Source organism: Dermacentor silvarum, chromosome 1 (assembly GCF_013339745.2).
Source record: "Dermacentor silvarum isolate Dsil-2018 chromosome 1, BIME_Dsil_1.4, whole genome shotgun sequence".
NCBI classification, from domain to species: Eukaryota; Metazoa; Arthropoda; class Arachnida; order Ixodida; family Ixodidae; genus Dermacentor; species Dermacentor silvarum.
Window position 1 is genome coordinate 427485690 of NC_051154.1, and position 26246 is coordinate 427511935.

Genomic DNA, 26246 nt, shown 5'->3' on the forward strand with positions numbered 1-26246 from the left:
TTTTCTAAGAATGTTTTGCTCTCGACCTTCCATTGTGGCTTTTGTTAAAAAAATTACTCTATAGTAAAGCTACCTTCAGCTCTTGTCACTGGCTTGCATGATGATACTCATTTTGTGCGTGTCAATTCGCCGAACTGGATGTGCGTAACGCTACCCATGTTAACAACAACAATCGTGAAGTGCCAGGGCCTTTGGACCACATAGTATGGTGGCCACCCACGCCGGGCGGGCGTCAGCAAACTCCCTTGCCTTAGCAAAACGTCCATCATCCGTAACGTATAGTCCAAGAAGTGTCTCACCGGTGAACATGTACGGCGTGTTTACCTGCAGGGCAGTGCTTTTTCTCCCGGAACGTCCAAATAAACATTGATCTCGAACCCTGCAGTTCTGGCAAAGGCGTATATAGTGAGTGGCCGCGCTCGCGTTGGTTGCATGCATTGGACATTAGGAGTCGGGCGCAGACTCTTCATCACGTGTCAAAACTTACTGCTTTCGGAAGCTTCCAGACTAATGCTAGCGCGTCGTTCCGTTCCGTCTACTTAATTATCCCCGTTTTTATTGGCAGTGTCACTCTGTTTATGTTACGCGTGTGGAACGCGCCGCCTTCCTCGACAGAGCGCAAAGGACATCGACGAGCGAAAAGACGACATAGTACTTGCTTGGTATTTCACTCATCCCTGCTTTTAACACTGAACCTAAGAAACCGCCTGAAGTCGAGTAGACGCATTACTGAACACTCTGCCTTGCATTTGGACCCAAATTTCCGCGCAACGTTCCGTTCGTCGTGCGTTATGGGAACTGCAAACTATATTTGACTAGCAGAACTGTTGAAGTTTTCTGAACTTCTAGGAAGCCTACTTGTGAATCAACCGCTAGCCGTAAAAGGAGTGCGACTGCATGCGAAACGTTCTCTTAAAGGGCCCCTTACAAGGCCACATAGGAAATTTCGGTTATACGGTCCAAGTTGTTACCAGTTGGAAGTTGGTTAAGAAGACCCTCTTGGGGACGTTCTGCCGCAAGAATTTTTTTCAATTGGTTTCTTAATAGCCGAGATAGAAATATTTCAGTACCGCAAACCTATGATTTCAGGAGGCGAGTGTCACCGCCAACAAGGAGACTCTCTCCACTTGCTCAATGTAAGCTCCGCAAGTGAAATTCCTTCCCTGCGTTCTCTCATACCGGAGCTGGAGGATAGCGTGACGCGCACGTCACGGGTCCCGCCTTTTTTTTCCGCTGACGGTCGCGTGCGCGAGCAGTGGCCTCGCGCATAGCACGATTTTGCGCGCTGCGCGCGAAAACACCTGACTAGCGGCATAAGTCAGTGCTACACGAGCACTGAGGCAGACGCAAGCAGATCACAGAGCATGAGCGCCCGCTGGAAGAGGGTAGAAAATGACATAGTTTCGCTTTCAGCACGCGGGACTTCACGACGTGGGAACATGTAGACGAAACGGAAGTACCTCTCTCTTGCTACGGTACGAAGTAAAACAAAGACGTGCAGACATTCGGTTTCCAGGTCTCATTATTTCTCTAAACTTTAATTCGTCTATTGAAGCCGCATAGCAAACAAATAACGGCTGTTGCCTTGAATAACTATCGAAATCACGTGCCACTGAGAGTGACGTAACAACATAGGCGCTCTTGCGCATATACGTCCACTCTCCAGCTGGGAGCGCGGCACCCGCGAGAAGGGCAAACGGCGTTTTGTTTGAAATTTAACCTCTTTCCGCGGCGCGGAACGATGTATTACTTAGCAGACACGATCGTTAGCGGGCATTGTATGCACTGCGCTTGTCAGCTCAAAATGGCCAGACCTGGTGAGGGGCCTCTTAAAATCGGGCGCGCTCATGGCCCGTGGAGTTTAATGTATCATAGTGCACTCCTTACACCAATTGAATTTTCAAATCGGGTACAGAATTCACACAGCATTTTGTTCATAAGCGCTGTTTGACATCAGCCGGTTGCCTCCACTGATAATATGTTGGACACCACGATTGGCTCGCATCTGCCCTTACGAACAGCTTTAGCGTAAGAACTTTTTGTGTGTACGCGTCCGTATTATTTGTTCAGATAAAGTCCTCACTTCATCGCTACCGCCTTGAAACATGGACTAGCGCGTCTTCTCATCGCCGGCAACTCGTCTGGACATACATGCCACGGCCAGTCTTCTGTATTCACACACACACACACACACACACACACACACACACACACACACACACACACACACACACACACACACACACACACACTATATATATATATATATATATATATATATATCATGAGAACTTATTTCCTAGAACTGTCACAACTATCATCCTTGCGACACGCGAATTGTACTTTTTATTTTGAACTTGCACCCTCCTCTTGACTTTAGATTTACTGTTAACCGGCTTTTCCTCAATTACGACACGGCTTTTGAGAAAGTGCCCCCTATTCATTTACTGACTAAACTTTCAGGCCTAAATCTAGACGCTTCCGCTTTAGAATGTATTCGATGGCTCCTACAAGAGAGGCCGCAGTTTGTACGTGCTTAATCGTGCTTGGACATTCTCATGATCGTTGTCTCCTGTCTTCGCCAAAGAGGAATTCTTGAACCCCTGCGTTTTAATGATTCACTCAACATTAATGACTTGACCTTAACGACTTGACTCAAAATATCTCTTGTGATGACCGTTCTCGTCGATGACCACTGCGCTCGTGACCACAGTCATTGCTAACTCAAACAGCACCCAGCAAAATCCCCTCCTGAAACTACTAGAATGGGTAATATTTGGCTTATGAGCACTATGTGTGGATTATACACAACGTTCGCTCACGCATGTAGATGGGGGTAGTACGCAGAGGGCGCGTAGGTGCCCTGAGCGGGGGAGCACTGGTGTCTTAGCGCTGTGGTGGATGAACATAGAACGTTCGCTGATGATAACGCGGGGCGGTATGTACCTTGTAATTGTTTTCTATATTATTCCTTCAAACTGTATGCTCGCACATTACTACAAATGAAGTCTAATACTATTTCTGCTAGAGTATCAAATGCATTGTTTTAATTCTTGCACAGCTACATTGCCGTAGGGCTCTTTGCCCTTGCTATAGACTGCTTCTAGAAAATTTTGTAATTTTTTTTATTGGGTGCACCTACGGTGCCGAAAAGAAAGGTGGGCAGCCATACCACACGTTTCAGCGTCAAAAAATTTTAATCCAGATATTCATAGGCACGAAAGTAATAATAAAGAAAGCATTACCCGTAAACCCATCGAGAAAAACTGAAAACAGTCGGTGAGAGTTAATCTAGAAAATTATAACAAACAAAAATAGGAAAATTCTTGGGTTGAATTATTAACAAACCAAAAAACAAAACAGATTAAGCCGAATTTCGCAAAAATAAAAACTGAGAACTCTGAATCCTTGCTAAAGCTACGCTAAACCATAAATTTTTCTGTGTTCATATATGTCGTGATTTATGCTGACCCGGTCATACTATTAGCATTAGTCACACTGCTGTGCGTAAATTTTGCATTTCGAAATGCTATGAAAAAATTAAAAAAATGTTGCACCGAGTTTATATTTGTATAATTGGACAGGCGATAGACCTGTGATAAGTGATATATGTGGCGTTGCTGATTTTCGCGCTTGTTAGAGTGGGTCTAAATATTGCCCTCAGTCCTGTGAGAAATGTTATGTGGCAGTAAGATTACATTAGGGCAGAGAAAAAAAAGGTGGGGGGGGGGGGTTAAGTAGGCACGATGTGTGGGAAAAGTTTCAAGTTTGCTGGTAAACAGGGTTCTCTTAGATAGTTGCTATAGATACTAGGCTTGTCCCTCTATCGCAGCGTCATCAGACACATGTGGAATGTGTCTGGTGTCCTGGGAACTACAGATGAGACGTCCTTTACGTGAGGTTCTATGGCTCTTTGTTCGTGAGGTGGGGCAATCTTTAAAACTGCGTAGGTTAATTACAGACTTTGCGGAAAAATCACTAGTAGAGGAGTTAAAAAGGAGTTACACGGGTTTTTTGCGAAGCGCGGAGGATCTTTGTCAGGTGCCCTGCTACATTTAGGTGATCTTTTATCTAACAGGCCACGATTTAAATTCATTTTTCCTATGTATGTATTTATTGTTTTAAAGCTATGTCATGCTGCAGTTCAAGCTATGCATTTTATCAATATTACATAGCTCACAAAAGCTGTACATTAAATATTCGCTCATGTTAATCATTTATTTTTCCGTACCGCTGAGGATAGCGCCATTCCAATGGATACATATTGCTCCGTCCTGTTGTTATCTTTGGTAATAAACAAAATGGAACTACAAGACACCTAATGCTTGGGCGTGATGGAGATGTTCTGGTGGTAACTGAGGCTACGTTTATAGGTTTTAGTGCTTTAAATGTTTCCAAAATGTTTCTATCTAGTTTTTCATGCTTGCGAACTTTATTATTTAATTCAACGCAGGTTGGAATATATGTTCAAAGGGCGTTTTTACGGGGGCGCTAAGGATAATTAAGTGATCGGTGAAGTAATATGCCAACTACCGGCACTTTTTTGACATATTTCGCTCGAAAACGGCATTAGAGAGTTATAGCTCAGCGGGTTTAGGGGAGAGCGAGCGAGCGGAAACGGCAGCGGAGCGCAGCACGAAAGAAGAGTTTTAACGCGATAGCGTTAAAGGGGCTCCGTGTCGCAGAAAATCCGACGTTGGCGTCGGTGTGGATGTCGGCGTCAGTGGCGCAGAAAATAATTCCGAACCACCCCGACCGCGCAGGCCCTCCGCGTGGTGCAAGGTGTTAGTGAACAAAAATGGAATTTCTCAGAGTGAAATCCATCAGAAAAATGGTAAAGTACGACTCAACCAGAACCTACAGACATGGTAGCGTCGGTCTGTTATTTGAATGTACGAGAAAACATAATTCTGTTACCTGGAAACTCAAACACAAACCCCTTTTGCCAGCATTTCTACCATGCCAACAGCGGCGCGCTCGGGTATACTACTTGCGAAAATCTTATCCAAATGGCCCTCGCATCCTTGGCAGATCAAATTGGGACTTATACCCCTCACACACGGGCAAAAGTAAAGTCCTTTGCAGGAAAGCCCTTTTGTTACTTAGAAGGACCCTTTGCAGAAAGGAGTTGCGCCGATGACACATGGCAGCGCACTAACTTCTTTAGGTGGTTCCTCAAAAGAACGCCAAAAAAGCGCTGCTTGATAAAGCAACACGAGCGAAAACATTTACATAAAGCTGCGCATGTAGATTACATTTACTCATTGTAAACCTAAAACCATTTTTTCCCATTTTTCATGGCTTATAATGCGCATATTTGGAATTTACCATGGCGGCGCTAGAGACGTGCGCCGAGCGTTTGAGAGTAAAGGTAGAGCAAATTTTTCCTCTTCGAGAAATCGCATTACCGCTAAAATTTAAAACATTTTCCAAGGTAAAATAGATACTTACGGGGCACCTCAGTTATGTAACAGGTTTTCTTCTATTGATGAGTTGTGCGCGCTGTATGCGAGAGTATAACTTTCCGCTTGAAAAGTAGATGCCCAATCTTCTTTCCCGCAAAGGAACTTTGCCGGGAGGGAGATACTCCTTTGTCGTGTGTCACTGCGCTTGAACGCCTTTAGGCCGTTTCACATGGCGCGATTGGGGCGAAAGAAATCGTTCTGTCGTGCACGTCGCAGAGCGATTTTCGCTGGCTGCTTTCACATGCGTCTTTGACCGCGCGATTTCCGTTGCAGCGACGCCCAAGGTTGTTCCCTGCTCACGAAGTATCCGTGCCTGCATCGTTAAATAAAACCAACATGGAAACTAGTCAAATATTACAATTTCATATTATTTTTTTGAAAATAGAATAGTACACTATTTTTCAGACTTTAAAAGCGCTGAGGCTATGCGATCGCTAAGTCCGCAGTTGCGGCGAGGGAAAACGTTGCACAAACTGCATAAGCGTACGGCCTGGTGGGGTGGTTCTGTTTTGTACACTCCAGTTTTGTTGTTGCGGTACGACGGAAGCCACAACTCTTCCCCTGGAGGAGTATTTGCCTCTCCAAAAGAAGAAGCTACTATTGAGTGTGCAAGCGCCTGGCACAATTTGTAGCAATGAAGAGTTGACGACGGCGATGATCATGAGCGTACGTGCCGTATGTTGAAGGCGGCGTCAGCTCCCGACCTGGATAGCATGCAGTAGAGATGGGCAAAACGGCTCACTTCAGTGAGCGGCTCGGAACGGCTCAGCTCACTGAAATGAACCGGTTCATTTGAACGGCTCACCGGTTCACTTAAACGTGTAACCTGTGTTATGCATATTCTATAGTTATGTGGCTTTCAAAAAAATGATATATGCATAATTTAATAACCGTGGTATTGGTATTTTCGCTATGTTTAGAGAATATATTTACATATATTAAAAGCGTGAATAGAAGCTTTTTTTCTGATATTGGGGATAAAATGCTTATGATGCTGTGACAGGTAGAATGCGACGTACTTTTTTCAGAAAAACAAATGTAACTTCATCGTCCTTACAGAAGCTCGTCCGCTTTTGGGATACCTTAAAATCAACTTTTGTCAAACTAAGAACACAAAATGATGGTACATTATGTTTCATCCTTTAGTCATTTATTCACATACGTATGTTCACTATAATATGAGTAAGCTGTAACGCCATGCAATATGAATGTAGAAATCATTTCTTGAAGTACAATACAAAAATCATACGAAAGATCCACAAAACTGCCGCACGTATTTTTCGTTTTTTTTTTCTCTCTTGAGTGCACGCGCGATACTGGCGATCGTGCCATCATACACCAGGACAAAAAAAAAGAAAAAAAAGAAATGAAGTTCTATTACAACACAACAGATCATTGGCCTCGTTTTATTGACGTGCTAATGATACACGCTCAGAAAATGCGCTGAAGTGGATGTCATAGGCGACATTTTCATGAATACACTAATTAGCACAAATGGAGACCAGGACGTAAACTGTACGTTCACCTCTCGTCGTTAAAGGGCCCCTAAACCACCCAGAGGTCGAAATTTAGTTGTGGTGTTGCAGTTGTGCACGAGTCTACAACGAACACGTAGCCGCGAGAATTTTTCCAAATGGTGCCGTAATAGCGGAGTTACACGCGTTTGATGATCGAAAAACGGCCCTCGCTCGTTTCGCTCTTTCCTTAGCTACTCTCCTCATCGGCTGATCTCCCCTCCTCGCCGAGTGCTTCTCGAAAGGTCACGTGACAAACGTCATCGCCAACGCGCTTCTCAAAACACTGCATACTTCCGGTCACGTCCACGCTAGCGGCACATTTACCGACGGCGAACCGTCCGCCAGTGCCGTAGAACGTTTGCCGCGCGAGAGGTGTCCAAAGTAGACGGCAGTTCGGCCGGCGCCCCGCCCGCTGCACCATCAATGGCCCAATCGACGACCGCTAACCTGCGCGCCTCCGCCACCGGCAACGAAAACATCCGCTGCCGCTGAGAGACGACGGGCTCGGTTGTGCTCGCATCGCAGCCGACGGCGCCGCTAATATCAGCGTATTTTTCTTCTTTGTGTACAAGTATTGAGTAGCACTGACAATTGGGCGAGTTGGTAGGGATGCATGGCTTCAGAACGGCGCAACAAGGAAGACGAACAGACGAAAGAACACACGAACACAAGCGCCGACTCACAACTAAGGTTTATTACACATCACAGAGCAGATTTATACACACACGTGGCCACACACAACGCAAAAAAAAACAACCAAAAAGCAGAACACGTTAACCATTCAGGTACAGGATTTCTTTATCCTGAAGCGCAATGGAGGGACAGCTGATACAAGACTGTTTTCAAAATAAAAAAACAGTCTTGTATCAGCTGTCCCTCTACCGTGTGTCAGCTGCCCTGACCGTATGTCAGGGCCTGCATAACGCTTTTGGACAGGCGCGCGCGTCGGGGCAATAACAAGCGATGAATAAAATAATAAAGAAATGTCCCAAGGCCTTCACATTTTAATATAAGACGACTTGTATTGCCCCTGGAAAACGTCTTCCCAGCAATGCATTAATGTTTAAAAGTGAAGCCAACTTTAAGGGGATTGGCGTAAGCTTGGTCTTTGTAAGCTGGCTTTCCCACGTTCTCTTTTGCAGTGAAACCGACTCAAAGAAAAATGCGATGTGAACGGGTCCCGATAACGCTATCGCAATCCACCCTTAAAGGCGAAGCTTAAGCGTCCTCCAATTTTATCTCAGCGATCCCTCGCTCGGTTGAGTGGAGTAAAGTCCTTTTAGAGTGGAGCGCTTTGCTGCGCCACCTGTCGAACAATGTTGGAGTTAGCATCAGCTCGCGGCCTAGCGCTCGCTTCAGGTTCTCGATCGCGGTCATCCACTTGAAATCATCGCCAAACGGCCTCGTTGCTGAAACTTCTCGCAGGATACAGAGGTTCTCATCTTTGGTGAAACACCTCGGAGGCTTTTTCGCCTGCAGGCGAGCCAACGCCACGTTTGAATATGACGCCGACGACATGCCGCTGTTCATGCGGGTGGTCCCCATATTTGTTTCGTAAAAACGCTGGTCCGCTGCGCGCGCTCCGCTGGGGAGAAGATGACTGTGGAACGAGCGGCCTGCTCCGTTAAACACGCTGGCCACCACAGCGTACCGCACATGCGCAGTGGCGTCTACGCTCGACCGCTGGGCCCGCTGGCCCATAAACCCGCTCAGCTATAACTCCTTGTTGATGCAAGTGCTGTTTCGAGTGGTGAAACGTTTGGAACCTACAACATGAAAATTTCTTCCGATAGTTGCTGACCCTTCTTTTGAATCAAGTGTTACCATGCTGGGCCTTCTAGTTCTCCGTAAGACATCGATCGAGTCTGCTAGTTATTTTTCTGCGATAGTTTGCCATGCGGCATAGAATGTTTTGTGCGTGCTAGTTATATATGCATCTATATTTGGTTATGCCCAATAAAATATAATAGCCCTGTCACACGGCAATATCATTTCGAACGAATGACATTCGCTCGTAATGTCATTTGTTCGCTGTCACACGGGAAATGTTATGACATTCGTTGAAAATGACATTTGCAAACGAATGAGTTCGCCGAACTCATTCGCATTCGTTTTGGAACCTCCTGGAACCACCAGGAGCCTACCAATCAGCTTAGCAAACAGTGCATGTTTCTTTCATTGTTTAACAAAAATAACTATTGCTTTGTAAATTTTGATTACTTAATGTTTTACTTTCATGACGTTTAAGTGCATGACAGTGCGTAATTTCCGAAAGCTGGTCTCAATCTAGTGACTAGGCGGCCGTCTGTGACTTTGGATGTGGCAGTCGTGTTTGTTCGCACCAGCCGCAGCGAGCAGCCACTTGGTTAAGCACGTGAGTGTTTATGGCGTGTTTTGCGATGGCACAAGACCAAGAAGGCGGCGATGTCGACATTAGGAGCCACGCGCAGTGGTCCGAAGGGGAAACCCACGCACTCATAAGAGTGTGGGAGGACCACTTAGGAGATCTGCGGCGTACTAAAGAAACGCAAAAGTCTACGCAGCCATTCAAGAGGAGCTGCACGCTGAATGGATCGATAAACCTCTGAAGGACGATAAAGTCCAAGATAGAAAACTTGGGAAACAAATACAGGTAACCATCGTGTCAACAACGTGATCGATAGCATTTTGTACTCCTGTTTCACCGTAGCACAGTGCCTGTTATTCAACACAGCGTTGCATTCGTGGCTGGTGCGGTTGCATGTTTGCAGCCTGTCGGCGACGATTGTTCCAATTTCGAGACGTCATTAGCGTTTCATTGTTACCGCCGAACCCTGCATGTCATTTTTCTGTCACAAGAAATAGGCGCGGAAACGAGAAAATGTAACGTGTGACGCTGCATTAGACGCCTGCATGCTCTAGCACATGTGGTATATGCGCTTCGGTCTGGTACTTCGAAGCGGCCACACCGTTCTGCTGACGCTATGCGAAACATACCGCTCCTGTCGCTGTTACCGAGCGCGCCTAGACGCCGCTTTGCAGATTAGTGAAGTGATAAAAAGAGCCGAGAGAGAATGTGGAAAATACTAGCAGAAGATATGCGAAATGCTTGGCATGCACCTGGATAGAGTTATGGATAAATATATGCAGTAAACATTGAAAATAAGGCGCAGTCTTCAAATATTAAAAAGAAGTCAAGCGTTACTACGTAGCTGATATGGCAATAAGAACCCTAGCACCGTGTTTTGTCCTCTAAACTTGTTGTTGGGTGTCTTTAGTTAGTGCAAGGGTCGTGTCTGATGCTTGCAATAGTAAAATCAGTGTAGTTTCCAAATCAAGCAAAGCCACGCAACGCACAAATGGCTGTGAACAAGTCTTTTTTATTAACTAGTTTCACAGAAAGGACCAGTCACCAAGTAATTGACATGTATTTTCAAACACAACTGGAGCCAGTGCAATTATTTTTTTTCTGGCAGACAAGTGTGAAGTAAAACCAAGTGATGTGGAATACATTTCATAGAAATTTTATACAATGACATTTTATTAAAGGGAAACTGAGACATCCACCCAAATGTAGCAATTTGCTACAATGGAAACCCAACCGGGTTCCTCGAAAGAAAGCCTCGCAGTTGAAGAAAAATTCGGCCTGGTCCGGGACTCAAACCCTGGACCACCGCCTTTCCGGGGCAGCCGCTCTACCATCTGAGCTAACCAGGCGGCTAGCAGATGGCAGGGCGAAGTCGAATTTGTCGACAACTCGAAGCAAAGGCAAGTATATGACGTAATAGTTCAGCGGAAATCCGCTAGGTGGAGATAAGTAATTAAAGGAAAACTGAGACATCCACCCAAATTTAGCAATTTGCTACAATGGAAACCCAAGCGGGTTCCTTTAATTTTCCCTTTAATTACTTATCTCCACCTAGCGGATTTCCGCTGAACTATTACGTCATTTACTTGCCTTTGCTTCGAGTTGTCGACAAATTCGACTTCGCCCTGCCATCTGCTAGCCGCCTGGTTAGCTCAGATGGCAGAGCGGCTGCCCCGGAAAGGCGGTGGTCCCGGGTTCGAGTCCCGGATCAGGCCGAATTTTTCTTCAACTGCGAGGCTTTTTTTCGAGGAACCCGGTTGGGTTTCCATTGTAGCAAATTGCTACATTTGGGTGGATGTCTCAGTTTCCCTTTAATTACTTATCTCCACCTAGCGGATTTCCGCTGAACTATTACGTCAATGACATTTTATCTTCACTGCAGAGAACTGCGCAAGAAAAGATGTACAGGGCAGGGTGCCATCTCTTCGAAATGTTTTTGGGAACTGCACAAATTCCTTGCAGCCCTTCCTGTGAATGATAAGTCTAATAACACATGACATTGGCTGCAGCAGTGCAACTGTTGAAGAGGTAACCATACCCACTCTTAGCTTGTGAACATTTCCAGTACAATGTTTATTTTTTCTCGTGTTAATGTTTCTGTATGTGTGTTTGAGCTCGTTGACGAGATAGTGCGTGGTACCGATTTCAGCTACGAAGATGCTGAGCTGGACGAAGACATCGCCAGCCATCCACCATCGCCAAACACATCGGAACGCGGTGACGACGCTGTTGTTCCCACAACCGAAATAGATGTGTTGGCTTCGCCACCTGCATCTGGCATTAGCAGGAAAATGCCAGTGGGAAAAAAACGCAGGGGGAATCTCTGGTTGCGCAGATGATTGAAGAGCAAAAGAAAATGATAATTGCTTACGAAAAATCTGAAGAAAAAATTCCTATTGGGAATGGATTTTTCTGCTTCAGGAGAGGGCTGCCGAGCGTGAAGAAAGATTGATTGCAGTCTTGGCAGACATAGGCAAAAAATAAATGCCTTCTCAACCACTCCACTTTCTTGAGTTATTCTTTTGCAAGAAACTTGTAATGACAGCACATGTATGTTATGCAACTGGTTTGTACTTCGCTTCAAATGCCCATTAACAACTGTTGCAAGCGAAATGTACCTATGTTTTATTCCCTTAGTAGGTATTCACATGAAATGCATGAATAACATGCATGGTATTCACGTTGAAAACACATCGGGAGAAATAGTTGCTTCTGAAAGATGGTTTGATGTAGGTATTTCATGCAGCAGATCTCAATTACGTGTTTTATGTACGCAAACTGTTTGCGCAAACTGTAATCTACATCACCTTTCGTACTGCTTCCGTTACCAAAGTTGAAGTTGAATTCATAATTACACCATGTTCACCTGTGACTCCGCTACTAGTGTGATCTCTTGGCGCTTAAGCCTTACAAATAGTTTTGGTACAGCAATAAGTTTCGCGCGCATGCATATATATATATATATATATATAGATAGATGTATGAAACTTACTTTCTAATCCAAGATGTGTTTTGTATCGTTTTCTGGGCACGTCAATAATAAAAGAGTTCATGCACCCTGTCACCTACCAGCCTTATTTGATATATGTATGTACAAGCGACATAGAGTTAGACAAGGCTTTCGATAGATTATCAGTCCTGCGCGAACCGTTTTTCGAACAGCTAGGCGTTTATTGTTCGGCGTTACGCCCACGTTATGAATTGAGAATTCAAGTTAATGAAGGGAAAATAATTTCGTACCTCATGCACGTTGATGTCGCCAGCTTTGCGTAAAACGAGTGCCATTTCATTGTGTCATGCGTGCTGAAATATATCAAAAACGTAAGAGTTTGGAATGTCGAGAGTGTCAGAGTAGATGCTGCAGCACGCTGCCTCTTTGGCTGCTTCTTATACCGCGCTTTATGAGCTCTCCAATACCGAAACAAAGCATTGTAGCTTGGGCTGTCTTTCTTCCCATCTACAGTAGTAGACCGAACGTTGCTGTTTCATATGATTTATCACTACGCATCGCGAGCACAAGGTAATCCCAGTGCAGCTCTTGCACGTTATGTCTGCAATTGTACATTCCCTGCAAACGTTGCTTTATCTTTCTTGCAGAACGGCGACGAGCGCCGGCATTTGCAGCGCGCTCGCCCAGCGCGCCGAGCGATTAGGCCGGTCGAATGCGCGACTAGATCGGCCTAATGTTGCGGCGAGAAACCGAGTAACAGCGAGAAACTTTTTTTTCGCACGCGCGAGGGAGAAAACATTTATTCTTAATGAATTGGGACAACTTCCTCGCAGGGTGAAGCCCTACGTTAAGGACCTGATTGGCTCGCCCCACTCCGCGTTCCCGCACCTGGCATGATCTGCTGCTATGCTCCATGGTCGTCAATGCTTCCACCTTCCCTTCTAATCACAATTACTCCACTGCGAGTATCGTCTGCTATCCTGTTTACTTCAGAGACTTTTCTCTACACGCATGGTAGCTGCAAGGCCGCCATTATACACCATGTCAATTGAGTGCCTGATTGGTTGTCGAGACGTCACTTGTTTTGAAATTTTTGCCAGGAAGAATCAGTTTTGAAAAAATGCAAATTTGCGCTTTCATAAAGATGACGAACCGTGCCCTGGAGCTGCATAATTTTTCAAACAATCATTTCTTTCTGGCCCTTTCCAGCTGTATTGGGATGTTACCGCTTCAAAAAAAATTTAACGGTAGCGTGCAGAATCCCTTGCAATGCATCTGTAATGTGGCAAATATGTTGTTGAGGTAGGTAGGTAGTAAACTTTATTGACGTCCTGAAGTAGTCACCCCCCATTTTCATGTAGGGAGGACCGCGGGCCGCTCCCACGTAGGGACGGGAAGGCCAAGCCTCACCGCCGCATCGTGGGCCTTGTGGGCTGACTTGAGTTGATGGACCGAGTCTTGACTCTTGATCAATGAATAAAATGTCTTGCGAGATCGCTTGATCCGTGTGGTGCTGTAAAGAGGTGCTGTCCCAGAGCATATGGTTAAAATCGCTGTATCCGCCGCAGTCGGGACACGAAGGGGAGACCTCCGCGAAACGACTATAGATCGAGAGGCTGGGATACGAGTGCGTTTGTAATAACCTAAGCGTAACCGATTGAGGCCGTGATAGGTTTCTGTGGGGCAACGGATATGCCCTGCGAGCAAGTTGATAATGCTTTGTGACTTCGTTAAAGGTGGAGAGTTATGTCCCTAAAGCGGGGGGGGGGGGGGGGGGGGGCGGTCCGTCTCCGCCACCATCAGACCAGACCTGTCGCGGGCCCCGCCCGGTGCACTGGCCCCAGATAGACCTCGCGCCCGAGCATGGGCCAATTCGTTGGCGTTGACAAGCCTCCCTACTTTCGACCCTACATGGGCCGGGAACCAGGTGCTGGTTTGATGAACAAGTACTTTTCCTTCGAGTAACTTGGCGACTTCCTTACAGACGGCCCCAGATGCGAATTATTTGGCTGCCGATGTCGAGTCTGTGTAGACTTCCGTTTTGCTTGGATCTAACAGCGCTAATGCTAGGGCTAGCTGTTCTTGCTTACCGGGCGACGAGGTAATGATTGATGCGGCCGAAAGTACCCGGCCCTTGGTGTCAACGGAGACGACCGCAAAGCGGGAGGTGCTGCTAGCGGAACGCTCGTATTGAGTGGCATCGACGAAACATGCGTCCGACGTGTGTGCGTGTGCGTGTGTCAGGAGTCCAGACGCCCTAGCCAACCTTCTGCCTGTATTGTGTTGTGGGTGTACGTTCCTCAGCAGTAGAGAAACCTTAATGTAAGATCTTTTGTGATTTGGCCGCTGCGTGTTGCCTTCCATCGCAAAAATGGGATTGATGTTGACGCCTTCAAGGATTTTTCGCCCCGCGATGGTGGACGAAAGTCTAGGAAGCTGCGCCGTCTGCTGCGCTTCAATGACTTCCTCTAGGGTGTTGTGGATGCCTAGGCTCATGAGGCTCTCGGTGTTAGTATGCAACGGGAGGCCAAGGACCCTCTTTATACTCTTGCGAATGAGCTTCTTTAGTTTGGTTCTCTCGTGAACTTGCCATTTGTGCATAGGTGCAACGTAGTTTACATGACTCATTAGGAACGCGTGGTAAATCCTGAGGTTGATGTCTAAGAAAAATATGTACAAATACCTGGGTGGTTCATATTTCAACTAACGTAATCGGGACAGCTCACATTACTTATGTAACTAACAGTGCTAACAAAGCTGTTGGATACTTTTGAAGGGAGTTTCCACACGTACACTTGGTACTAAAACACTTGCTTTATATATCGCTTATTCATTCATAACTTGAATACGCCGCACCAGTTTCATTATTTCAATGCTCCTTTCAATATTCATTACAAATATAATAAAAACAACTCTGCTCGCTTTATCAAGTTTACGGGGGAATCATTTTCAAGTTTCCCAGAATTTTTAAAAATCGCGTGTGGCAGATAGCATAATTCTTATGCATAATCCCTAGCAAAACATTCCGTATGCATTCCAATTATTCCGTATGATACTTATGGAAGTTTTACGGAATTTATATGGAATTCATATCGATACCGTAATAATTACACTCAAACATACGAAATTATTGCAATGGCATATGGAACGTTTCAAGCTGTATTTCAAGCTGAGATGGATTATTCGAAGAGGTGGACATGCATTAATAGCATGAGATATCGAAACATTAATTAACAAAGATAATAACAAAAGCTTATGAATTACCGTCTTAATTAATTACTTTACGGCACATATTGCAATTTACGAACTGTGGCCGGTAAGTTTGCGAGACGTACCCTTCTGAAATGGATTTCCTGGATGACACCATTTGTGAAATATTATTTGCCATAGTGTAGGAGGTAATATATGGGCGTTCCAATTACTTTTTGCTTGAATGCATAAAAGGACGTTTTGTAGAAAAGTAAATGGAACAACAGTGGATTTTTACTGCGAGTTTAGGTCATGGCCCTATATACTACATATATAGGGACAGGAATCAGAGGCAGGAATCTGGTGTCATTCGCCAATGATCACGACCTTTGTGTGATGAATGATGGCCGTCCTACATACGTGCGAGGCCTCAAGCACAGCAGTTGCCCGGATTTGACTTTGGTATCACGATGCTTCCACTCACAAGTACAGTTGTTTTCAGACATAGAAACGCATGGAAGTGACCATATTTCCACTTACTTGAAGATCAGGGGGCTAAACAATTCCTCCTCGTCGAATGCAGGACAACGTATCGATTGGACTAAATTTAAGCTACATATGGAAAATGCATGCAGAGAAGACTTTGGCCATAGCCTGGAGGACACCATCTCAGAAGCAATGAGAGAGCTTCATGCCTCCAAACGTTGACAGCGAACCGTTCCCAATTTGACGTAGAACTGGAGAGGCTAACGGCACTTCGACGACGAGCTGAAAGGAGGTACAGGCGCACGAAGGCAGTTTGTGACCTGAGACTGGCACGAAGAACACAGAAGAAAATCCAGCGCCGTTTGGACAAATTGCAGGAACAACGTTGGAAGTTCTTTTGTGAATCACTGGACCCTCGTAAACCACTTTCGTTCATCTGGAGGACAGTTCGTGGCCTCCGCTCGTCTCCCCAACAGCGACATCCTTTCATGGCCTTAGTCCTACATCAGTGCCCGACGCAACTTGAGGTGGCAAATGATGTTTGTGCGCGGATCGCTGGCGTGTGTGTCACCCCCAACGCCGAAGATGTTAGTGTCGACCCTGTGTTTCGCGTCCCAGAAATTTCGCGACCCCAGGTTCGCGTCCCAGAAAAGTTCTTCCATTTACTATGGAAGAACTTGACGAATCTTTGGCTGCTTCTCGACGTTCATCTTCACCAGGGCCTGACGGCATCACCTATGCAGCTCTTGCCCATCTTGGACGAGAGGCCAGGCAAGAGCTGTTGAATTACTACAACCGCTTATGGCATGACGAATTGTTCCTCCGCAATGGAAAATAAGTCGGCTTGTACCGCTACTAAAACCAGGAAAGCCACCATTATATAGCTGACATCATATCGCCCTATTGCCCTGGCAAGTTGCATAGAAAAGTAATGGAAAAGATTATCCTTGTCCGCCTAGAATGGTACCTTGAACGCCATAATATATACCCTGACTCAATGACAGGCTTTCGGCGAGGCAGGTCTTCAATAAAGAATGTTATCGAGCTGACAACGTACATACAGCAACAAAAATGTCTCAAGCGCATATCAGTGGTGCTCTTTCTTGATGTGAAAGGGGAGTATGATAATGTCACACATGAAGCGATCCTTGAGTCATTGGAGGCGGTTGGAATCGGTGGCCGTATGTTTCAATGGATCAGAGACTATTTGACCAGAAGGTCCTTCTTTGTGCAGACCGAAAATGACCCCTCGGCCAACTATTATACCTATGGCGGAGTCCCACAGGGCGGGGTATTGAGCCCTATTCTCTTTAACCTAGCTATGATTGGCCTTGCTGAAATATTACCCAAGACAATACACCTGTCAATCTACGCGGAGGATATTTGTCTTTGGTCTTCTGCGGTGACTCGTCTACAAGTGCGCGCAAGAATTCAGCGGGCAGCCACCCTAACGTGTTCGTATCTCCGAAAACAAGGCCTTACTATGGCCATCAAAAAATGCGCGCTCATTGCGTTTACGCGTAAACCCATGACACCGTACCCTGTTTTTCTCAATGGCCAGGCTATTACATACCAGAAGTCTCAACGCTTCTTAGGTGTGATTATTGACAGGAACTTTTCATGGAGCCCCCACGGCATCTACCTCAAGCGGAGACTAATTTCGACTATACATATAATGAAGTTCCTGTGTGAAAAAACTTGGGGAACGTCAGTGCGGTCCATACGGTCCAGTACGGTCCAGCTGTACATAACACTGTTTCTGGGCTTTTCATTTATTTATTTAGGAATACTGTAGCCCTCACTTGAAGGCCATTACAGGAGACGAATTGTCAAAAAAAAACATAAATATAAATATCATCACCGACAATACAACAACATAAAGCACTGTGAAACACAAATTACAGGGAAAATGAACAAGGTATACACGTGTAAAGACTGTTAGAAATGCAAGAAATAACAGAAAGCATGATAAATTCTTACGTATCCCGTTGCCTGCAACACAATTCTAGTTGTGTATACAACTCTTTAACATTTTGTGCTGTTACAGTGCAGTCCGGAAGGCCATTCCATATGTCAATACATGAGGGAAAGAATGAGTGTTGGAAACCATCAAGGTGTGTTTTATAAGGTTGTATACTGGCACTGTGGTTTAAACGCGCACTGCGTTTTAGAGGGGGATGAATGTACGTTTCTTTGTTTATCTTTATTTGATTTGTGGTGAACTGGAAAAACAATTTCATTCGTTGTTTTTCTCGCCGTGTTTCTAGCAGTTCCAGGTCGCAACATTTCAACATGTCTGTTACAGAATCGGTTCTCCGACAACGAGAACAAACAAAACGCGCAGCAGTTCTGTGAATTTTTTCGAGTTTATCTCGCAAGTAGAGTTGATGAGGGCTCCAAACGGAGGAGGCGTACTCCAAAACCGGGCGAACAAATGTTTTGTACGCAATTAACTTTAAGCTTTTTGGTGCATGCTGCAACTTTTTTCTCAAGAAGCACAGTTTTCGGCAAGCTCTAGAGCAGACCTCCTCCGCCTGGAGGCGCCAGCACAGATCATGATGAATGATCACCCCTAAATATTTAAAGCTACGTACATTCAAGAAAGGGTTGTCACCAATTTTATAGTCAAAGGAAAATGCGGTTTTCTTTCTTGTTATATGAGCAAACGTCGATTTCGAGTAATTTATTTTCATTTCCCATTTAAGCACCAGTCATATAAACCTTGGAGGCATCGGTTAATTTTCCTTTGATCGGTTTTATCTGCCACGGTGGAATAAATTAAGCAATCGTCGGCAAAAAGTTTTGTTTTAACAGGTGATTCAAGAAAACTGGAAATATCATTCATGTAAATCAAGAACAATAGCGGCCCCAATACTGATCCTTGTGGAACCCCAGATAAGACTTCTAGTGAATGATACAAGCAGTTTTCAATGCGGACGGATTGCACACGACCACTCAAATAGGCGGCAATCCAGTTCACAATGTCTGGAGCAATACCTGCAATCTGAATATTAAAAATCAATTTACAATGCGGTACCTTATCAAAGGCCTTCGCAAAATCTATGCAGATGACGTCAATTTTTTTGCGCATCCAAAGCTAGATAAAAATCATGAACCATCTCAATGCGTTGAGAAACAGCGGATAAACCGCTTCGGAATCCATGTTGTGACGAAGAGAAGAAGTTATTCGCCTCAAGGAAAAGAATGATATGCTTTGCTATTGCATTTTCTATAAGCTTACAACTCACAGAAGTGAGCAATATTACATGATAGTTGTGAACTTGACTTCGACTGCCGGATTTAAAAACCGGTATCACAACAGCGCTGCGCCAATCTAGAGGCAGTGAACTGGCTTCCAACGACTTTCTAAAGATTATTGTTAGATAAAATGAAACCCATTCAGTATATCGCTGCAAGAATTAACTTGGGATCCCGTCTGGTCCGCTTGCTTTCTTGGTGTCAAGCGCAAGCAATTGCTGAAATATGCCTGCTTGAGTGATTTCTAGTGAGCCCATTGCGCAAGCTCCCAATTCACTACGCTCATTGTTTCCTTGCTCTGTTCTCGTCTTCGTAAATACTGACTGGAAGAACACATTGAAACAGTCTGTTATCTGATTATTTTCCGTGATCATTTCAGAACCCCCTTTTATCTGGTCTATATTTTCGTTTTTATCGCTAAGTACCTCGAAAATTTTTGTGGAGAAGACTTTAGGAACCCAGGAAGCGTTTCGTTAAAGTACTTTTTCTTGGTTTCCTTTAACGTTAGTTTTAGTTGAGCACGCAAATCGAATATTTGGGTTAGGTTTTGTTTATCTTTGCGTAACCGTTTTATTCTACGCTTTGTGTGTATAATTTCCCGAGTTATACATGGGCTATGCTGCTTTGTTTTTTCATGCGGGTAGGAATAAATTGATCTACGCAATGGTTGACGATTCCCTTGAAACGTTGCCACAGTTCCTCCACTGACTCACTAGATGACACAAATTCAAATTCACTAAATGATAGACTTAAGTTATCTACTATTGTTGCATCGTCTGCCCGTGCGTAGTCTTTTATAGGTTTAAAAACAGGTGATCGCCGACTACTTTGTGTACCGACTGGTATGTCGACGGATATAATTCTGTGGTCCGATATTCCTGGTTCGACTGACACCCTACTGGCAGCTACTTTGCAAGATAAGAACACAAGGTCTAACAATGACTGAGAACATGAAGTCTCTCGTGTATTTTCTTCATCAATTTGCCTTAAATTCTGATAAATATAATTTCCAGGAGTTTTTGAGTACTCGAGACTTCTGTGTGTCCGGGCGAGAGAGTTTTCCAGCTTATGTGCGGTAAATTAAAATCTCCAGTCAATATTAGCCTCGTACTATTATTCAAATGAGCACACAAAAAGCGTTTAATTCGTCCACGCACTCAGGCGTGGTAGCAGGGGCCGTGTAAATGCCTCTCACTATGAACGCAACGCCATTTAATGATATTTTGCAACATACTGCTTCTGAAAAGCCACAGTCTATTCTTTCGGCCCTAACTGATGATTTCACAACTACAGCTACGCCCCCACCTCTTGAGCCCCTATCCCATCTGAAAATTTTATACCCTGGAGGAACAAGAAAGTCATTGGGAACTGAACTATTTAACCACGTTTCTGTAATAATAAGTACGTGTGGTCTAGTAGAGAGTAGTATAGATTCAAGTTCTGCGATTTTATTTGCAACAATCCGTGGATTCAACAAAAGCACGCGTAGCTATGAGTGCTGCTCAGAATTAGGAGCACTCTCCTGCGCAGTAGCTACAGAGAAGCCGTGCAAGTTTGGGGCAGTTTTGTCCCGCGCTTTGCGGTATCTCCCGACGCTCTGCTCAAGTTTGGTCCCAAATGTAACATTTGTCTTTAATTTTCAGTTTTTCATGGCTCAGGGAAACCTTCACCCCATTAGCTCTTTCTGAAGCAGCACTTTCCCTTAACTGCTTTCAAATTTCCACTGTTTCTGGTGCATAGTCATTGCTTAAGGAGTAGGAGGATCCCTTGAGTTTATGGCAGTTTTTCATCACGTGCTCCTTTTCCTTATAGTCATAGAATCGCATAATAACCGGTCTACTTTTCCCTTTTTATCCTGCCCAGGCGATGCATTCTTTCTAACGTCTTTATCTCAACGCCGAGCTTGTCCTGAAATACCTTTTTATGACTGCTTCTTTCAAGTCAATGTCTGTTTCAGAGGCACTTTCTTTGATACCAAACACGAGAAGATTGTTGCGTCTGCCTCGGTTTTCCTATTCTACCAGTTTTTTAGCTTGTAACCGCACAGTGGTCTCAAGAGAATCTATTCTGGTTTTCATTTCCTGGATAACATCTAATGCACTGGATACCCTATCTGTCTTTGCATTCAGTTCGCAGATCTGAGCCTTAACGCCATTCAAACCACTATCAGCCTTGGCCTGGTTATCTAGTATCATTTGCAACAGTTGGGCGGATACAGCTTGCCGGTTTGGGCGAACACGTGCAAAACAAATATTCGTACTCTCCAAAGTTTGCAAGGCCAGACTCTGCGGACATATCTTGGACTTCCACGATGCGTCTCGACTCATGCAATGCAACAATCGTGATTGCTAGAGATTACTTGATTCCAACATACATCACGGTTGACAACCTCAGAGCACAGATTCGACACCAGTGTCGCGTACCCAATCATCACATTGCTGCTTTGCCGGCGCAGAGACCTCAGGCCACGTTTTCGAAACTTGTTGCGACGCATCGAGGTTGCCTTCCATCGGGCTTTACACCAGCAGCAAGACCACTGTCACCCCCGTGGTGTCTACGACAGCCACAAGTGCACCTCACGATTCCGGGAATTACGAAGAAGCTCCGTCATTCCACGGTAGCTCTACAACAGTTGACATTGTCATTGCTGAACGATGCATATGAACTAAGAACGCAGGTTTACACCGATGGATCTGTCTCAGCCACCAGCTCCACAGGCGCTTTTATCATCCCGGCCTTACAAGTCACAAGGAAGTTCAAAGTGTCCTACATAACGACCTCTACGGCTACATAACTTGCCGCCATACGTGCTGCTGTTAATTACATCGTAGAAACACCACCTCGAAAGTGGGTCATGTTTTGTGACTATAAGGCAGCCCTTCGGAGTCTGCAGTCAGCATTACGACGCAAGACACAAGAACAACTGGTGTTTGAGACCAGAGAGGTTCTCCATCAAGCCCTCATGAACGGACATGACATCATCTTTCAATGGCTGCCGGGGCACTGTGGCATCGTCGGTACTGACCTTGCTGATGATGCCGCCCGGTCAGCCCATAAGGAAACCCTGACTCAAGGACAGACGCTGCGAGGCGTCTTCGTTTACTCGCTCAAACCGAGACAGAAACTTCATGACAGAAACTTTATGGAGCAGCCCGATTTTTACGAACTGTCATCTCCACCGACTGGATCCTACACTGAGGCTACAAATTCTATCGAACTTTCCCCGCCGTGATGCAACTATACTTTGCCGCCAGTGGTTAGGGGTGGCTTTTACGAAAGCATACTCATTTCTTCTGGCCATGTCCGACACACCAATCTGTGACTCGTGCAACTGTGAGGAGACAGTGGAACACGTGTTGTGTTTTTGTAATCTTCATGAGACCGAACGCGACATTCTCCGGAGTGTGTTAAACCGATTAGACAGCAGACCGTTTTCAGAGACGAAGCTTCTTGGACCGTGGCCCCACGTGTCGCAGGCTTACAAAGCGGCGTGGGCATTGTTATAGTTCATGAAGTCGACTGGCCTCCGTGACCGATTGTGAAGTGTTGGACAACCGCACGTGTTCATACGGCGAATACTTTCTTCCATCTCTCTCCCCTTTTTTCATTCCTTTAAACCTCTTACCCTTTTAGAGTAGCAAACCGGACGTGCGTCTGGTTAACCTCCCTGCCTTTCCTTTCGTCTTTTTTCCGCCTCCTCCTCCCTCCTATTACTCATTTTGTATGTATGGTACTTTTCGTACTGACCTTAACCACTCCCCTCGGTAATACCGTCTGGCTCTTGGGGCACACTAAATAAACAAACAAATAAACACACAAATAAATAAATTGTAGCAAAGAAGACAGACACTCGTGGGTTCAGCGCTACTGGATCTAAACGCTAGTGGGTCGAGCGCTCTCGCTCAGAAACGGCTCTCGTGCTTTGAAGCTGTAACTGCCCTGCCCGTCGACGTTGCGCGGCTCCGAGCTCTTCCAAATAAACACCTTTAGAATTGGTGGAGGTGCTGGGTAACCTCAAACAATCATCCTGGAACTCCGGTCCCACGCCCTACCATCTACCATGCGCCAAGACGCCTCGCAGCAAACGCCTCCTTCCGCACCCACTGCGTGTCCCGGGGTGCCTCGTCATCGCGACCCTCCTATCTACACTGGCGCGGAAGACACTGACGTGGACGAATGGCTCACGGCGTACGACAGGGTAAGCGCACATAACAAGTGGGACGAAGTGGCCAAACTTAGCCATGTTCTGTTCTACCTCGTTGGAGTGGCCAGCCTGTGGTAAACCAACCATGAAGGAGAGTTCCAGACATGGTCTGAATTTAGGACTTCCCTCGCCAATGTATTTGGTGGCCCTGCTGTTCGCAAGCTGCGTGCCGAGCAGCGTTTGCAAGAACGAGCTCAACAGCCAGGAGCATTGACGTCTCCTCCCATTTTGTGCCACTATGACCCAACGGCACCTATGGAGGTACACACAGATGCCAGCGGGGTTGGCCTCGGCGCTGTACTAGCGCAGCGCATAGAAGGGTTTCCTGCATATGTTGTGGCATATGCAAGCCGTACGCTTACTAAAGCCGAGACCAATTACACCGTCACGGAAAAAGAATGTCTGGCAATCATCTGGGCGCTTACTAAGTTCCGGCCCTATTTGTATGGTCGCCAATTTGATGTCGTCACGGACCACCATGCACTATGCTGGCTGTTGTCATTGAAGGATCCCTCAGGCCGCCTCGCCCGCTGGGCGCTTCGCTTACAGTATTACGATATCCGCGTGCTGTGCCGCAACGGACGTCAGCATGCTGACGCTGACGCCCTCTCACGTTCTCCCTTGCCTGACCACAATGCCTGCTGCTCACTATCCCAGCTTGACGTTTCTTCCGTCGACATTGGGACCATCGCTTCCGAGCAGCGCAAGGACCCCTGGATTGCCTCCATCATAGACTTCCTTGCTGACCAGTCATCGCCGCCAACCACTCGTGCGTGACGCCATCAAGCTCGCCATTTCGCCATTCGCGACGACCTGCTTCACCGACGCAATTACACCTCTGACGGCCGCCAGTGGTTATTAGTAGTACCTCGAAGCTTGCGTTCTGAAATCTGCGCATCGTTCCACTCTGATCCACAGTGTGCACACTCGGGACTTTTCAAAACCTACCAGCGCCTCCGAAAACGCTACTACTGGCGAGGAATGTACGACTACGTTCAAAATTGTGTTTGCTCATGGCCCGACTGCCATCTCCGGAAATCTTCACCCCAGCTCTCGCCAGCTGGTCTGCAGCCTCTACCCTGCCCTACCCGGCCGTTCGGGCGCGTGGGCATCTATTTGTATGGGCCACTTCCCTTGACGTCGGCTGGTTACCGCTGGGCCATTGTGGCAGTAGGTCACCTTACACGATACGCCGAAACCGCCGCTCTCCCAGCAGCTACAACGCGCGATGTTGCCTCATTCCTGCTTCGCCGATTCATCCTGCGGCATGGTCCACCTCAAGAACTGCTCAGCGATCGCGGACGCGTCTTCCTGTCGGAAGTAGTTGAGGCGATTCTCAAGGAGTGTCACATTGTTGATCGTACGACTACGGCTTACCACCCTCAAACGAATGGCATCACAGAACGCTTCAACCGTACACTCGGCGACATGCTTTCAATGTACGTCACCTCTGACCACCCGAACTGGGATTTCATTGTGCCCTTCGTGACCTACGTGTACCTACGTGACCTACGTGTCCTACGGACCTACGTGACCTACGGACCTACGTGTACCTACGTGTACCTACGTGTACCACGTGACCTACGTGACCTGGTACGCAGGGCACCACTGGATTTTCACCCTATTTTTTACTGTATGGTCGACACCCTTCGCACACCATTGACACCATTCTACCGTACCGGCCGGATGCATCCCAGTGTGTGCCTATTTCTGGCACGGTCAGGCGTGCAGAAGAGTGCGGCGACCTAGCACGGGCCTTTACTTCCGATGATCAAGAGCGCCAGAGGAGCTCTCGCGGTGACGCCACTTCCACGGTCACCTTCGATCCGAGAGCGCTCGTGTGGCTCTCAACCCTTTCACTGCCCCTGGCCTCTCATCAAAACTGGTCCCGAAGTATGAAGGCCCTTATCGTGTTCTCAAACGCACATCTCCTGTCAACTACGTAATAGAACTAGTTGAGACATCTTCAGACATGTGCCGCCGTGGACGAGACATTGTCCATGTCGACCGTCTAAAGCGTTACTTCGATCCGCTCATCGTGACGAGCTGTTAGGTCGACGGACGGCTCCCTTATCGCTCCCGGCGGTGATTGTAGCGAAGAAGACAGACACTAGTGGGCTCAGCGCTACTGGATCTAAACGCTAGTGGGTCGAGCGCTCTCGCTCAGCAATGGCTCTCGTGCTTTGAAGCTGTAACTGCCCTGCCCGTCGACGTTGCGCTGCTTCGAGCTCTTCCAAATAAACACCTTTAGAAAATAAATAAACAACCAAAGATTTGACAATATGCGGTTTCGTGATGAGAGTGTCATGCAGAATAAGCGGTCCTTATGGCGGCCCATCCTGTGTTTTATGCACAGATAAATGCACCATTTCAACATTACACGTTCTAGCGCAAGATTCCCCGAACGTTACAGCAGGTTTTTCAAGAAACTAATAAAGAGCGAAAGCGTGGACCGATTTCTCCTAAAAGCGACCTCGCTATCATCGAAAGCCCAAACCTTACCACAACTATAGTTATCATAAAGAAGGTAGTGCATGGTTGGGCCATTTTGCTCTGACAATTACTGCTTCTCAGCCTCAAGTTTTTCTTTCTCGTTCCATCATGTCTTGCACAGATGCACGATATAACTCCCGTTGCGTTGTTTACCCACCCCTAAATGTCCTACCTTGCAAATGGTAAACACCAAGAAAAAAAAGAACTATATGATTATTGCTGCCAGAAACCATTCGCACTTAGGGTCACACGAAGCGAAGGTGCTCAGCGTTGACTAAAGTAAAAAGAAAAAAAAAACGTGCACTTCCTTTTGCGCTGCGTAAAGTGGGGGAATAAT